Source organism: Engystomops pustulosus, chromosome 9, assembly GCF_040894005.1.
Source record: "Engystomops pustulosus chromosome 9, aEngPut4.maternal, whole genome shotgun sequence".
Lineage (NCBI taxonomy): Eukaryota > Metazoa > Chordata > Amphibia > Anura > Leptodactylidae > Engystomops > Engystomops pustulosus.
Window position 1 is genome coordinate 34,376,994 of NC_092419.1, and position 14,982 is coordinate 34,391,975.

The 14,982-nt window shown below is 41.3% G+C and overlaps 2 protein-coding genes across 3 annotated transcripts in view; both read right to left on the reverse strand.

Annotated features, from left to right (window-relative positions):
• LOC140077158 (P2R1A-PPP2R2A-interacting phosphatase regulator 1-like) overlaps nt 1-14,982 on the reverse strand; it is a 981,687-nt gene that overhangs the window by 680,372 nt on the left and 286,333 nt on the right. The gene's annotated exons all lie outside the window — the stretch shown is intronic.
• Nucleotides 1-14,982, reverse strand: part of GPC3 (glypican 3) — a 296,911-nt gene that overhangs the window by 253,244 nt on the left and 28,685 nt on the right. The gene's annotated exons all lie outside the window — the stretch shown is intronic.

The following is a 14,982-nucleotide window of genomic DNA, read 5'->3' on the forward strand; positions in this document are numbered from 1 at the left end:
AGGCACATTCACTGTCCTAGAAGTCCTATTGAAGTGATTAAAGCAGTGTGGGGCTGTCCCTCTAGAAAACCAGAGGATTCCCAATCAATCCTCAGTGATACAGTAGAAGAGATCTCATTTGGAAACCAGTGGAATCTATTTCCTAGAAGAAGATAGAGAGTGTATCCGCGGAATGATTTTATCTGGGGCGTACAAGGTATCCCATACCAATGCTGGATTAAATTGCAGGATGGGTCCCCAATGTTTGGACCTTCGATAATAAGAGCATCCAATAGCTGTACCCCCAAGGATCAGTCAGACATGTATCCCTTATCCTTTGGATCACGAATAACAACTTCTCTGTTTGGACTCCCAACGTGTCCTTACAACAGAGGGCAAAGACTGATCCCGCTCTATGGTTTACGTTGCTCAGTAGAAGACAGCAAGATGGAAAGTCATAGCTTGTTGTGTCTTTCCATCCTGTGTTCTCTACAATGTATACTGTGCAGACGGAAGCAAAAAGGATGCCCTTGTCAGCCAGTATATATTATATTATATTATACGCTCAGCTTATAGGTCAGGAGCTCTTCTGGCATATATGTTGAGCATATACAAAACATTGGATGTGAGCGTAGCCTAAGCTGGCCTTAAAGTTTCAATAGCTGACCATTCATTCAGCAGCTATTTCATACCAAACACTTTGTGATTCCTGGCTGGGTAGAGGAAGTAACAAATAGTTTTAGGAATTTTGGATATCAACTCATCTGCAAAGTGATCAGCAGCCAAACACCCAATATGTATAGGACAAAGTCAACCGGTTGAATCTATGTTAGTAAAATGCGTATGACCAGCTTTAAGTCAAATATGCAAATACGTTTTCCAGAATGGAAAACCAATCCTCTTTTAGCAACCTTGTAAGGCAGCTCCCTTTCCTGTGATAGGGTCGGGAAGAAAGAGTTCTACTTATGGAGGCAGGAGAACTCTTATTTCCCGACCCCAGCCACAAGCCTCTCACTCAGCCAAACCAGTCCCCTTCACAGTACTGACGATAGTCAACAAAGGTCAAAACAGATGTCTACAGTTGAGAATCTGTTCCTTTTGGAATAGATATATTGGTTTGGTTTTAACTGTGCAACATGCCATAAGGCCTCTTGTAGGTTGTGCTGCCTTATAAGTGCAACAAGGGAGCTGCCTTATAAGTGTAACAACCCTGCCAATGCATAGGGTAGGTAGTTGTTGCGAATAGTGCCCTCTCCTTGTCAGGAACTGTCTGATGAGCAAATCTCACTTAGAAGCTACAGTCGGGTAATCCTAGTAATTGCAGCTGGAACCACTGCCTGGAAGGACAAGAATCAATTGTCTGTAACCAATGATATGATGTGTTCTAATTGTAAAGCAAGCTCGAAGCTGATTGGAGAGTGCTGCCACCTCACTAGGGGAGTATAAAAACCCCTTGTGGGAGGGAGCACAAGTCAGAATCATTAGATTCCAGAAGCAGAGGAGAATACAGCACCTGCCAGTGTCACACTACCAGGAAGCAGAGATGTCTCAGGCCTGCTGCCTGACACATTCGGGTTTTCTGGCAATTCACTAAGGTCGTGAGCCCGATGTCCACTAGGTGTCGCTGCTGCGCCGAGGTCCGCCCGGAGTTCACCAACGTATTCCTGGTGCATGTAAGTGTATGTCAAGCAACACTTTTTTTTTTAAATAGCGCGATTTTTTCCAATCCGCCCACGATCCGATCGCGTGCGCCAAAAACCCGGGGGCAATTCGGCTCAAAACTGTAAAATTCTGTAAACCCGTCGGAAAAACGCAAATCGGACCCTTAGTAAATGTGCCCGAGGCCACATAAGCCATCCACTCCAGTATTTCTGGCTTCGGCTGTTTACAATCACAGAAGAAAGGCTAAGCCCCGGTGAGAGACGTTGCACATGGTAGCTAAAAAAGGAGTAGTTTAACTTATAAGTTATCCATACACAAAAGCCATCACCTTTTGTTTTTATAGGACCTAAGCCACCGATTCTCTTTAAGGACACTTCATCCCCATTTCATCCTCATTTTTTTTTTAGTAAAGTCCTCCTAACAATGGTCTTTGAATTTGGGATTGGCGTTGTTTGTTTTTTTTCTTTTCTACTGCCAGTATAATGGACTGACTAGACACAAATACACTGAGAAGTCATATATTTAAGTAGCACAGATTGTCATCTAGACACAGCAGGGTGGTTCTTCCAAAAACAGTGAAAAATTCCTCTGCTTTGTCCTGATGGGTCCACTAAATATACAAATGACTAAATGTGGCCTAAGTGATAGTTCAGGCGATAGTTCAGGCTTGCAAACTCACTCCATATGTTATTATTTATTAGCCCAAATATTGTTTAAGAACCCATTCCCCCAGCATTGTGGTCACCTATGATGGGGGGGGGGGATCCGCTATCTCTTTGTTATACATTTGTCGTAAACTGAAAACTTGATATGAAGGACAATGGTCCAGTGGTGTGGAAGAAACTCCCAATATGATAGATGACTATTAAAACTAGAAGTCTGGGTTTCTGCACAATGTTTGGACTAGCTAATCTGTCTGACATGGACAGGCCCAGTATCAGACATGTAAATGACCCCCAAGTACTAGCCCTAACAGGTTTTTGAGGTTTTACAAGTCTTAAAGGAAATCTATCATTTTTTAATGCATTGTGAACCAAACATACCATGAGAATGCTGTCACGACACACTTCTGCGCGAATTTGCATATTAAATGTGGCACACGGTCCGACTGAGCCGATTTTTTCAGTGCCGAATTTTGTGTCGCATCAGGTATTGCGTGCACCAAATGTGTTGCGGGCACTTCTTAAATACATGTGGAAGCCGTGGAATCCACACTGAAAAGAATGTGCAAAGTCCGACAGAAAACTGGTGTAAGCACCTTAGTAAATGTGGGCCCATGTGCACAAGATGCGATTAAGATGTAAATTGTATTTTACAATGCATTTTAGGCGCATCTAGAGAATCTCCACCAGGAACACAAATGCGTTTAGACCTACATTCTTGGTAAGTAGTAACATGTAATAATGTGTAGTAATGCAAGCACTGCATTCAGGGGGGAGATTCTCCAGATGTACCTAAAATGTAATGAACATGGATGTTAGGTCCAGCATTAGGTAGGACCTAATGGCCTTTGCCAGCTCCTATTGTGCCCCCTCACCTCCCACTCATATTGTTGCCCCCTCTAATCCCCCTCATATTGTATCCCCTCTAATCCCCCTCATATTGTAGCCCCCTCTCATCTACTCCTCATATTGTGGACCCATTATCTCCCCCTCATATTATAGTCGCTCATCTCTCCCTTATATTGTGGCTCCTCTCATACCCCCCTTATTGTGGGCTCCCCTCTCATGCCCTCCATTATTGGCTTCTCTCTCATACCCCTCATATTTTGTTCCCAGGGCTTAGGGAGGAGGAATGGGCAAGGGGGAAGTAAAAAATTTGTAAGAATTAACAAAATGAGATTGGAGCTGTGTTTTAGAGGATAACGGGGTTATATACCAATTCCTAGGACAAGTACAGCAACATTCCTTCCGACCAAGTAGATTTGAACCCGAACTCAATCTTTTGAAAATTTGGCAAAGCTTTGGCAAAATTAATCTGGGATGATTTACCCCTCTTTACCACTAGCACATTTTTACCATACCACTATTTGCTAACATCCCTGATTGCTCAGGAACAGTGAGGGCTAAAGAAAAAAATTCTATTGTGTCTGACACAATAGCGCTAAAGTGATGAAGGACTGCAAATAGTTACAGTTGCTGGAGGTGGCGGGAAGTCCTCTTAAATGGGTCTGACCAAGTTATGTTAATTCCGATCCACAGTATACAGGATGACAATCTGATCAGTGGGGTTCTGAGTGCCGGAAAACCCACGAATAATGAGAACTGTGGTCTAATTTTCAATGATTGATGAATTGGCATATCGAGCATGTGTTAAAGAATGAACAAACCAAAAGGCCATGGAAAACAAGCTCCCCCCCAAGCTTTAATCCTCCTTCCTTGTTGTGCACGATGCACACCAACTCCTTCAGGCAAAAATCAGAAAAAGTGAAACGAAACTCCAGCATCACACGAGGTATCTCCGGATTAAAGGGGTGTATTCTTTATTTCTGTTTCAAGCATCCATATAGTAAGTACAGCGATAAAACAACCATCAATGCGTTTCGACAGAAACCGTCTTAACCGTTGTTTATTGCGTTTTATCTCTGTACAGGCAGTCTCCGGGTCTGTAGGTTTGTTCTTAATTTGAATTTGTATGTAAATCAGAACTGTATATTTTATCATTGTAATCCCAGCCAGAACTTTTTTGGCCTCTGTGACAATTGGATTTTAAAAATGTTGGGTTGTCATAAGAACCAGGATTAACAATAAAGCTTCATTACAGACACCTGTGATAACTGTTACAGCTGTTTATTGTAGCCTAGGGCTAAAGCACATTAAATTACCAATATCCAGAGGTCCGTTTGTAACTAGGGGTCATATGTAGCCTTTCAGGCTCCTCCATAGAGGATACACATGTACAAATTGCGCAGTTCTAAAGATTTCCTCCGCATACAACAGAAAAATATGTGCAAGAATAAAAGTTAAAGCAATTTCTTTTACAAAAAAGGGTTGAGTTAGATTTCACATTTTTAAACTGCCCCCGATTTATGATAATGTCCGACCTCTTTTAGCACTGTTCAACATTGGTAAATCTGCCCCAAGGTAGCACATTCTGAGACATCTTAATACATCTGACTGAAGTGCTAGGTAAAAATTCTCTCTCCGCTCCCTTAACCACTGTGTTCGGAATAGTATAATACTGTGTCTACTAACTGCCTAGAGACCTTAAAGTGACAAAAAGTGTTGTTTCTGCTTCATGTATAGAAAAGCTATTTTGTTAGCATAATGTGACTTCATGCCCCTAGAATTCTGATTCACTAGATGAAGTGTCTGCGGATAATTGCTATACGTAGCTATGTTTCTCTTATGATATTTTCATCCAATCTATTGACATTTAATGCTTGGTCAAGCACTGAGATAATAGCAAGAATTCAATGCAGAGCATGTCCAATTGAAGGTGAGCTCTAGGTACCGCAAGGCATTTGTGGATTATGCGTCTTTTCTAGGAAGAAAATATTGGTGCCGCATAAAGACACCACTTCCATCCCTTCCGAAAAGTACAAACATCTCTAATGCCTGGCATGACAGGTTAGGATCCTCTCAAACAGCTGCACAGTCCAAAAAGGCGCCAAAATCCGATTGCGTGTGCCAAAAAAACCTTTTAAATGTGTCGCACATCGGAAATCGTCAGATATTTTGACGATAGTGTGGTCCGCGGACCCTTAGTAAATGAGCCCCAATGTATTTACACATTTCATTATATTATCTACCATGTATAAAGCTGAGCTTAGTATTTAAAGGGAACCTGTCATCAGAAATTAGCTTAACAATCCAGTATCAATCTGTCGTCAAGCAGCTAAACAGCTTCTAGATCAGTGTGGTGGCTTCATCCAGAAAATCAACTTTGAAGTGAGATGTAAATTGTTTTTTTCAAGTCAAGGAGGTGGAGAGTTTAACACTGGGTCAAGCTTTCCCTGCCCTAGAATGTCCACTTTACTGTAAGTATGTTCCGGCATCCATAAAGCGCTATGGAATATAATGGGTTATATAAATAAAGATTTTTATTATTATCCATGAAGACCGTGCTCCTCTCTTCATGAATTAGGTGCACTAAGTGTACCTAATTCATGAAGACTGGACTTATTTAGCCCATCATTTTCCATAGCGCTTTACAAATCATAGGGGACATTAAATATTTAAAGCCGAGTGTATGTATGTATGTATGTATGTCATCTAAAGAAATCTGTACTGTCACGTTTACAATCACCAAATTTTGCACAGTCGCTACCTGTGACGCAGGGAATGCCATAGACTAGGGTTTGAGCCAAAATTTTCACCCCATGCTTTCCAAAGTCCATTTATTAACCCCTATATACAGAAGCCATTGTCTGCTGCTGCTGTGGAAGTTGGAAGCTGAGCCGCGATTGGTTGTTATTCTACCACATGTGATTAATATGAGCTCTGAGCTTTGTTTGGTTACTATAGGGAATGAACATAAGACAGAATATGTGTGAGGTAGGATGGATAGGGATAGAGACAGAGAGACAGTCAGGGAGAGTGAGTGACAGAATGCGAGACAGTCAGGGAGAGTGAGGGACAGAGTGATAGTCAGGGAGAGAGAGAGACAGGCAGTGAGAGTGAGTGAAGAGAGACAGGCAGGGAGAGTGAGTAAGTGAATCAAAAGCAGGTAGGGAGAATGAGTGAGTGAGTGAGTGAGTGAATGAGAGACAGGCAGGGAGAGTGAGTGAGTTGGTGAATGAGAGACAGGCAGGGAGAGTGAGTGACTGAGACAGTCAGGGAAATCTAAGCATAAAACCAGTCATGTTGAGGTACCATAGGACATATACAGTAGGTCCATAGGGCATAGACTACAGATCTGAATTACAGCTGAGCATGTGAGATCATGGAAAAAGATATGCACACAAAACAAATTTTCCCCATGACTGAACAAAAAGTCATATATTTCCAATTAACATCCTTTACACTGCGTGTTTTATAAACATTTAATGGCTCCCTTTACAGTAGCCACGACCTATACATTTTTTGCAACTTTTTTTTTTCCTAACCTTACCACAATATTTTCCAGTCATTTCACTCGTTAATTCACATTTCCAGGAAAAACATACATCAAAAGCCTCATTTTATTTATAAAGTCGGTAAAAAACACACTACGCAGCCCGACTATAATTTATGGGCATTTAAATTTGGAAGCTGTGATCTTTTTGGCTATGAAAAAAGAGCCTGAGGGTGGAAAGCTTTAAGTTCCTAATAAAGTTTGTTAAGCGAACATTGTAGCAGATATGCCTGAGTGAAATTCTGCAAATGCCAGCCTATTTCCCTTGGACCTTGCTGAGGAAAAGCATTTGCCAATAGGAAATTTAATTTACTGGAAAATAACATCTGGCAGGATTCTGCTCACATCAAATTAGAGGGCGCAGTGCATGTACATGTAAAGGGGGAAGAACACAGAAACACGCACACAGTGAGAAATTTGGGCTTATTTCTTTTGTTTTGGGCATTTTGTTATTGTGTCAGTGTAAATTGCTCCTATATAATATTACTGGTTGCATTATAACAAGAAGGAACTGCTTACCTTGCAGATCTTTCCGCAGTGTGTGCATACATTTTTCAGCCGCTCACAGGAACATGGTAACAACAAATGTGCGCAGTATCAGGTTCTTGTTTCTTTCCTGATCACCCAATACACATGCACGCTCAGCCCAGCCAAGGATATGTGTATGCCCGACACCTCTGGGGGCAGCACATTTCTCGAGAACGGAAGAATCTGGTCATGTTAAAAAGTTTGCCAGCAACTGCAAATGAGTGGTGGCTGGAACCGTGACTGCCATCTTGAAAACTGGTATATTGAATCATGGGCTGGTTGTTCCGATGGGGAGGCAGTCATGTAGTAGAATGGTCTGAGAAATCGATTACCGCAATCAGATTTGCAATATCTCTTGATGTTCCAACGTTATCAACACAAATATTCTCCAGCGTTTCTCATGTGGGTTCTTTACGATTGGATCCAGCACCTTTAGCTAGATGTTCAGCATCACATTGACCCACATTTACTAAGGTGCCTGCACCAGTTTTCTGTCGCACATTCTTTTCAGTGAAAACTGCCTGCAAACGTATTTAAAGAGGAACTGTCACCCCATTTATCGGCACTAGGAGCTGCTTACTAAAACGAAAAACCTCCGGTAACGCTATCTAACACTGCGGCTGGGTATAGTGTAATTGACGTATTCATGAGGGGGCAGGGTTGGGGCGTGACTAGGGGCGCCTAGCGCGCAGCAGTCAATGCCGGCCTATGGAGCAAGTGGGGCGGTCCGGGGTAGAGGTAGCGCCTCGGACCGCCCCCTCATGAGTGATTACACTATACCCCGCCGCAGTGTTTGATAGCGTTACCGGAGGTTTCCGATAACGCTATCACTCTAACACTGCGGCGTTTGATCAAGCACTAGGAGCTGCTTACTTTAGTAAGCAGCTCCTAGTGCCGATAAATGGGGTGACAGGTCCTCTTTAAGAAGAGTCTGTGCCTCATATGTGTTGCACGTGAACCTTTTGTGGCATGGCTACCCTAGGCATCATGCGACACAAAATTCTGCACTGAATGGGACGTTCCGGTGCACAGTGAGACCTTGCGCCACATTCATCATGGAAAGTCCAACAGAATTGTGCCACACACCCTTTGGTAAAGGTGCACCAAAAAAAAAGTGCTGCACTTTGTCGGGGCAGTGCAGGGGGCGCCAAATTCATGCAGAACATGCACCACAAATCATGAATCTAGCGCCCTCTACACACTAAACAGGCAAACTGCACCTAGAACAGACTACACTGTCCTTAGTAAATGTGCCCCATTGAACAGATCAAATAACTGTGTATCACAGGGAATGTTTCCGGTTATTGTAGCATCTTTCTGTGTACACAACATCGAAACTATAAGAGGCATTACACATCACAATGTTATCAGAGGAGAAGAAGGAAAAAAACAGTTCTGTACTGCGCGGCTTGAAATACACAACGTTTTATTCTCAATATAATAAAAAGATGGACAATGCGTTTTGGGGGCAAACTGCTCCCTTCATCAGGTCCAATAATAAAAGCTCCTATTTCTTATTTATTTTGGTCCCGAGAATTCATATATTCAAGTTAGAATGAGTCTAGAGGGGTAATGAGATATATTGAGATAACAGTAGGATCGCCAGCCGGCTTGAATGCTTTGTGCGCCCCTGAAACGCGTTGTCCATTTTATTATATTGAGAATAAAAATAAAACGTTGTGTATTTCAAGAAGCGCAGTACAGACCTTATTTTTTTCCTTCTCCTCCACTGATTGCATCCATCCGACACTTGTTCAATTTACGGATTTCAGGTCATCTACAGCAGCTCCATAACATTACCTGTAGACTTGCCAGATACTACTGTACCAAGCAATTGATTTTATCTTATTGTATATCATCCCATGTTATGCCTTTGCCTGAGCTATGTTATATTTTTCTATACATATACATCACAATGTTGTAATCAATTTCTCTTTACTTTCAGAAATAAAAGGGAGTCCTGGGATCTTTAACTTAGGCAGCATGCACATGAACGTGTGCCCACACGGCTATGGCAGGGCGGGCATACGTCTGGCGAGCTGTAGAGGAGGAGAAGTGAGCGCTGCTCACCCCTCCACTCTCCAAAGAATATCTTTTTTTGCGGCAACGGTACAGTACGTTGAGCACGCGTCGAGCTCACCGTACCGAGCCGGGGCACCACAGACCTTCAACAAAAACTAATTTTCCACAGTGGAAAATAGATCTTGTTCAGCCCTTTTAGCTACACATGTTAACGTGAACTCATTCTGGCACTTTGATATAGGCTACTATTCATCACATCAGGGGTTCCTGCTAATGAACATGGGTTGAACCAACACAACCTTTACCCATCATGCTCAGACAACACAATATGTAGATAAAAGAAATGACTGGCATACTGTATGGATTTCCTCTTGGCTGGATCTTCCACCATTCATCAGTACAGCGCTGCCGGACAACCTTGGCAATGGTGGAAGAAGAATAACATATCCTCCATCTGGTCTTGTTACATGAAGGGGATAAAGCTGTTCTTCGGGATGACCTTGATATAGATGACAGCAGGCTCAGCTCTGGCATCAGATGGGATAGATGTGTTCATGTGGTTCTCAAGGGCAGCGGAAAGATCCCACTGGGGTTTATTAATAAATGAAGTGCTAATGAGCTATAGCCTGTATCAACAATACTGACTTTTTCTACCATTACCTTGATCAAAGATGACGTCTGGTAATTTATATGCAGCGCTGCATGGTATTCCTGTTAGATCACAGCAGATCAGTGATGATAAATATAGCTTTGTAAGTTTTGTCAATTTCAGATACTAAGGGGGATCTAAATCCTTCATATTTCTGATTTTTGGCACCATCCAAAATGGCCTTGTCCAGTTGTATCCACCATGCACAGTTTTTATTCCCTACTGCAGCCCTGATGGTTTAATTCATGCCCAAATATGATGTCAGGCCTGGTGATTATTTAAAGAGCAATCACAGTCCTAACTGATCCTGACCTTGTTCCAAACTTACTTCTACTTCATAATTTTGGATTGGTAGCTGTTGTTAATAAAAATAATTATGCAAATGAGCCTTAGGGTCTCCAGGCTCCATTAAAGGGCACCTACCACCACGATTCTACCTATAAAGGTAGATCGGCTGGTAGGTGGATAAAAGGGAAGTGAGAATAGCTCTTTTTAGAGCTAATCCTCACGTCCCTGCTAACTTTCAATAAACTTTATTCCCTTAATATGTAAATTTACTTATGCGGCTACTGGGGCGTGGAGTAGCCGGGCACGAGGCTACACAGCGTGGCTACTCCACGCCCCAGTAGCCACGTTACTCCTCCTACCCTGTGTGTTCGTCCGACATGCAGGTCCACGGCTGAGCAGCCACAGCTCCGAGGCCGGAGCTACTGTGCATGCGCAGAACTCTGGCTTGTCGGATGCTGCGCGCCGCACACACAGGGTAGGAGGAGTAACGTGGCTACTGGGGCGTTGAGTAGCCGCACTGTGTAGCCTCGTGCCCAGCTACTCCACGCCCCAGTAGCCGCATAAGTAGATTTACATATTAAGGGAATAAAGTTTATTAAAAGTTAGCGGGGACGTGAGGATTAGCTCTAAAAAGAGCTATCCTCACTTCCCTTTTATCCACCTACCACCCGATCTACCTTTATAGGTAGAATCGTGGTGGTAGGTTCCCTTTAAAACCTATGGAGCCTGAAGCTCCTTAGGCTCATTTGCATAATTTTAAGAGCCTTTTTTTTAAACCCTAGCAATAAGAAGATAATAGAAGAGCTGATCCTGCCAGAGAGTGCACACACCATTATGTCAGTGTGCTTGGTTTACAATCCTTCATCCTGGTGGTAGATGTCCTTTAAGTTAATTAGGTTTCAATTAGATTAATATAAGTGTATGTCTGTGATGGGAAAATTGGATTACAAACCAATGCTAGCTAGTTGCTAGTTCTTTAATATCTTAGTAAACTTCTTTCCCCCTAAAGTTAATAGTTCGGGGAGTCCTGTTGTCTTTGTCCCAAAATGACAAGATAACAGAACATAAATGTGAATCTTTCATCCAATTACAAAAACTATTTTGGTACAAAGCATCAAGACAACAGCAGTTATATAGACAAAAACCACTAGACAATATACTTCACATAGAAGACATTATTTTACAGTGGAGCATACGGCTCAGAATGTGTAGACTAATTTTAGCTGTTTGCCAAAAGACATAAATAATATGTTTTGCAATTAAAAACTTAATTAATAAAATGATTCACACATCTCCAGACGTTCCGGCACAATAATATGTAAATAGTGACAGGGAACGAGTCTGAGCCTTCACCGCCAATCCGTGAACAATGGCGCGCACATCCTATTCTCACCTTTCACTGCTAATAGTCCTATGCAGAATGATGAAACCCTGCAATTGCCATTCGAAGGAAATACACAGATGCAGAGCCATATTTCTAGCGCTCGGACAGAATTATAGCTCCGCATCGTTGTTTAGATCTATATGACAATAGCTTCTGTGTCTCAGCAAAGTACATAAAAATTGACATGTACAAAACATTGTGTCAGCACGCAGGATTCAATCTTATCCGGACTTTTCTAAACTTTACTGCAAGCAGCGCTGTAACTAAGAGAATTTCCTCAAAGAAGATCTGTCACCAAAATTTTACCCCTTAAACCAACAATGCCTTCTAGTAAAGGGTTACACATACTTCCCATATCACCTAAAATTAGCTGCCAGTGAGGCTCTGTACCTTAATTACAGCCATTTTTCTGATATGCAAATTAGCATACTTGACTTTTTTATTCAAGATATGACTCTTGTTTCCTGCCAGGCTGCCAGGGAACCATGCCCTATTATTTTGACTGATAGCTCTTTGTCTCTTCAAATCACTACCCTGCCTCCTTGTTCCTGCTAGAACAGGCTGTTGTATAGAACTAGTATTTAGGGACCGTCTCCCAAAATTCAACAACAGACATATAAAACTTATAAATAATGTATCAAATATCAAATATTTTACACTTTGCCTCATGTTACATTCATGTCATGTGACCAGAGTGATGTAATCTTAGATCCTGTATCCTTTCCATTTGCAAAATGTATCCTATGTATGTATCTGATCACATGAAATCACAGCATGTCTCCATGGAGGCATGGAGAAGAGTAGAAGGTTGCTGTGATATCATGTGATCAGATATATACATACATGGGATACATTTTGCACATGTGAAGGGTAAGTGACCTTAGATGACAACACCCTGGTTACATGACTTTAAGTGCTGAATAGCAAAGAGGAAAAAGCATAAGGAGGAGTAGATGGGAGGGGCCAGCCCATCAGGACACACACCCCTCTGATGTGAGGTAATATAACATAAAGTTGATTTTATGGGGATGTAAGGGAAACTCATTTTAGCTAAAAGAGGGGTGGCATTTAGTTAAAAGGGATCTATGGGAACCTGTTCCTAGCTTTTATCTACCATAAAAATTAATCATTATAAACCAGGGGCTCTTACTCATATATTCAGACACAGTTGATGTGGTAATCTTCTTTAATTGGTTATTCATGGCCTCCTTTCCTTCCAAATATCAACTTTTAAAATTATGCAAATTAGCACAAAGGGCTCTGGCAGGGCATTACCAGAGACTCTCCATGCTGTAGCTTCATAGGCTGTGCAAGAGCACTTCCTCCTCACACTGTTGCAGTGAGATTACATCAGGCAGAGGGAGGTAGTACTAAGGGGGCAGGGGGGAGCCTATGATACAGGAGAGAAGGGCTCTGGTAACACCATTTGAGCCTTCTTAATGACTCTGATTAGTCAAAAGGTCTTATCAATTGGAAAACTATAGGGAACTTTTTTTGGCTGATAATGTTAGATTTAGAAAAGGCCAAATTCAAGGAGTATAATATATGAATGTTATGCAGAAAATAATTTAAATTTTCTTGTTTGTGTTCAATTTCCCATGTACAAGACCTTCAAGATAAAGTATATCTACGTTTGAAAATATTATGAATTCAATGGGGTCCCAAAAAGGTGGAAAATTATATATATACATACACACATACACACACACACACATGCAAGAGAGAACACATGCAAGTACAAAAGACACAAAATTACAAAGAAAATTAGCAAGTGGGGGAAGACCCTGTCTATGGGGGCTCACAATCTTTATGTATGGGGGTTTCCCATAAACATGAGAAAATAGCGAAGAGGCTAATTCTTGATTTTTAGACATCACCTATAGACATCACCTATAGAGCACTGTACCATCCAGTAACACATTGGGGCTCATTTACTAAGGGTCGTGCTGCTAAATTTTGCACAGGTATTTAACGGGTATCGGGGGGGTGCCATCGGATGATCAGACTGATTCGGACTGAGCGCAGTATTCAACATTCAAATTTAGCATATATAGGTCACCACTTCCAATAGATACACACAGGGATAGTAAGGGCACCGCATGAACTATAGAGACACACACAAATAGTTCATGCCTGGAACATTGCACATGTTTGTTGTGCGGTTTTAAATGTTTTTAAATGTTTGTTTAATGTGAGATTACAAATAAAGCAATATTTATATATTTTTTGATACTCCACTACCTTGTATTGGTTTATATAGCCTACCACATACAATTCCCCTCTTTTTCTTTTTGAATATACATAGATTAATTTTGGGAATTGGGGCCACAAAAGTCCAAGTGTTCCTATCAACATTCAAATTTTGTGTCCAAGCACTTACATGCACCAGGAAGAAAGATGGTGGACTCTGTTGGACCTGAGCGGGGAAGCGACACATGCAGGATATCGGGCACACAATCTTAGTGAATTGCGTCAAAGTGCATTATCTTTCTGTGAACTCCAGCAGCCGGGTAAGTAAATGTGCCCCTGTCTCTGAGTTCCCAGAGGTATATAATCTGGAATTGTTCTTATTCTATTCCTAAGGAGCTAAATGATAGGAACACACGGGAGAGTAATCTCCTATAAGATGGCGCTGCATCGCTCAGTATGACAACTTCATACATTATAAAAGTTGTTTGTTTATTAGTTGATTCACAACGTGTTTTGACTCCGGACAGGAGTCTTCGTCAGGTGAAATTACAATACAGGTAGTCCCCTACTTAAGAACACCTGACTTACAAACGGACTTCTGGATGTTGGTAATTCACTGTACTTTAGCTATAATAATCAGCTGTAGGAGTTATAAAAGGTGTCTACAAATAAGCTTTATTGTTAATTCTGATTCCTATGACAACCCAACATTTTTAAAACTCAATTGTCACAGAGACCAAAAATTCTGGCTGGGTTTACAATGCTAAAATGTAAAGTGCTGACTTACATATAAATTGAACTTAAGAACAAACCTACGGAACATATCTTGTACGTAACCCGGGGACTGTCTGTACATTCTTTTACATATAGAAAAATTATATATATATATATATACATACCATCCGCTGACGTAACTTATGACGTTCAGCGGAAGTGACATCAAAATGGGAAAAAATTATAAAACGGTAAAAAATACAGATGAAAAATGCAAGTGCCAAACATTTTCTTGCAATAGACATGAAACAAGATAAAAAGTTTAAAACTCATATACTGTAATAGGGATATAAATCATATATAGACGGGCTTACATTCATTTGTGTATGGCTGCTACGTAATTAAATGAGCTAAATGAGGTTTACTATTGACACTTTCTTTTTTACCCTTCTCCAAATCAACATTGTAGTTGATGTAATATACATTCTTACCATAGACAGCCAAAAAGAGA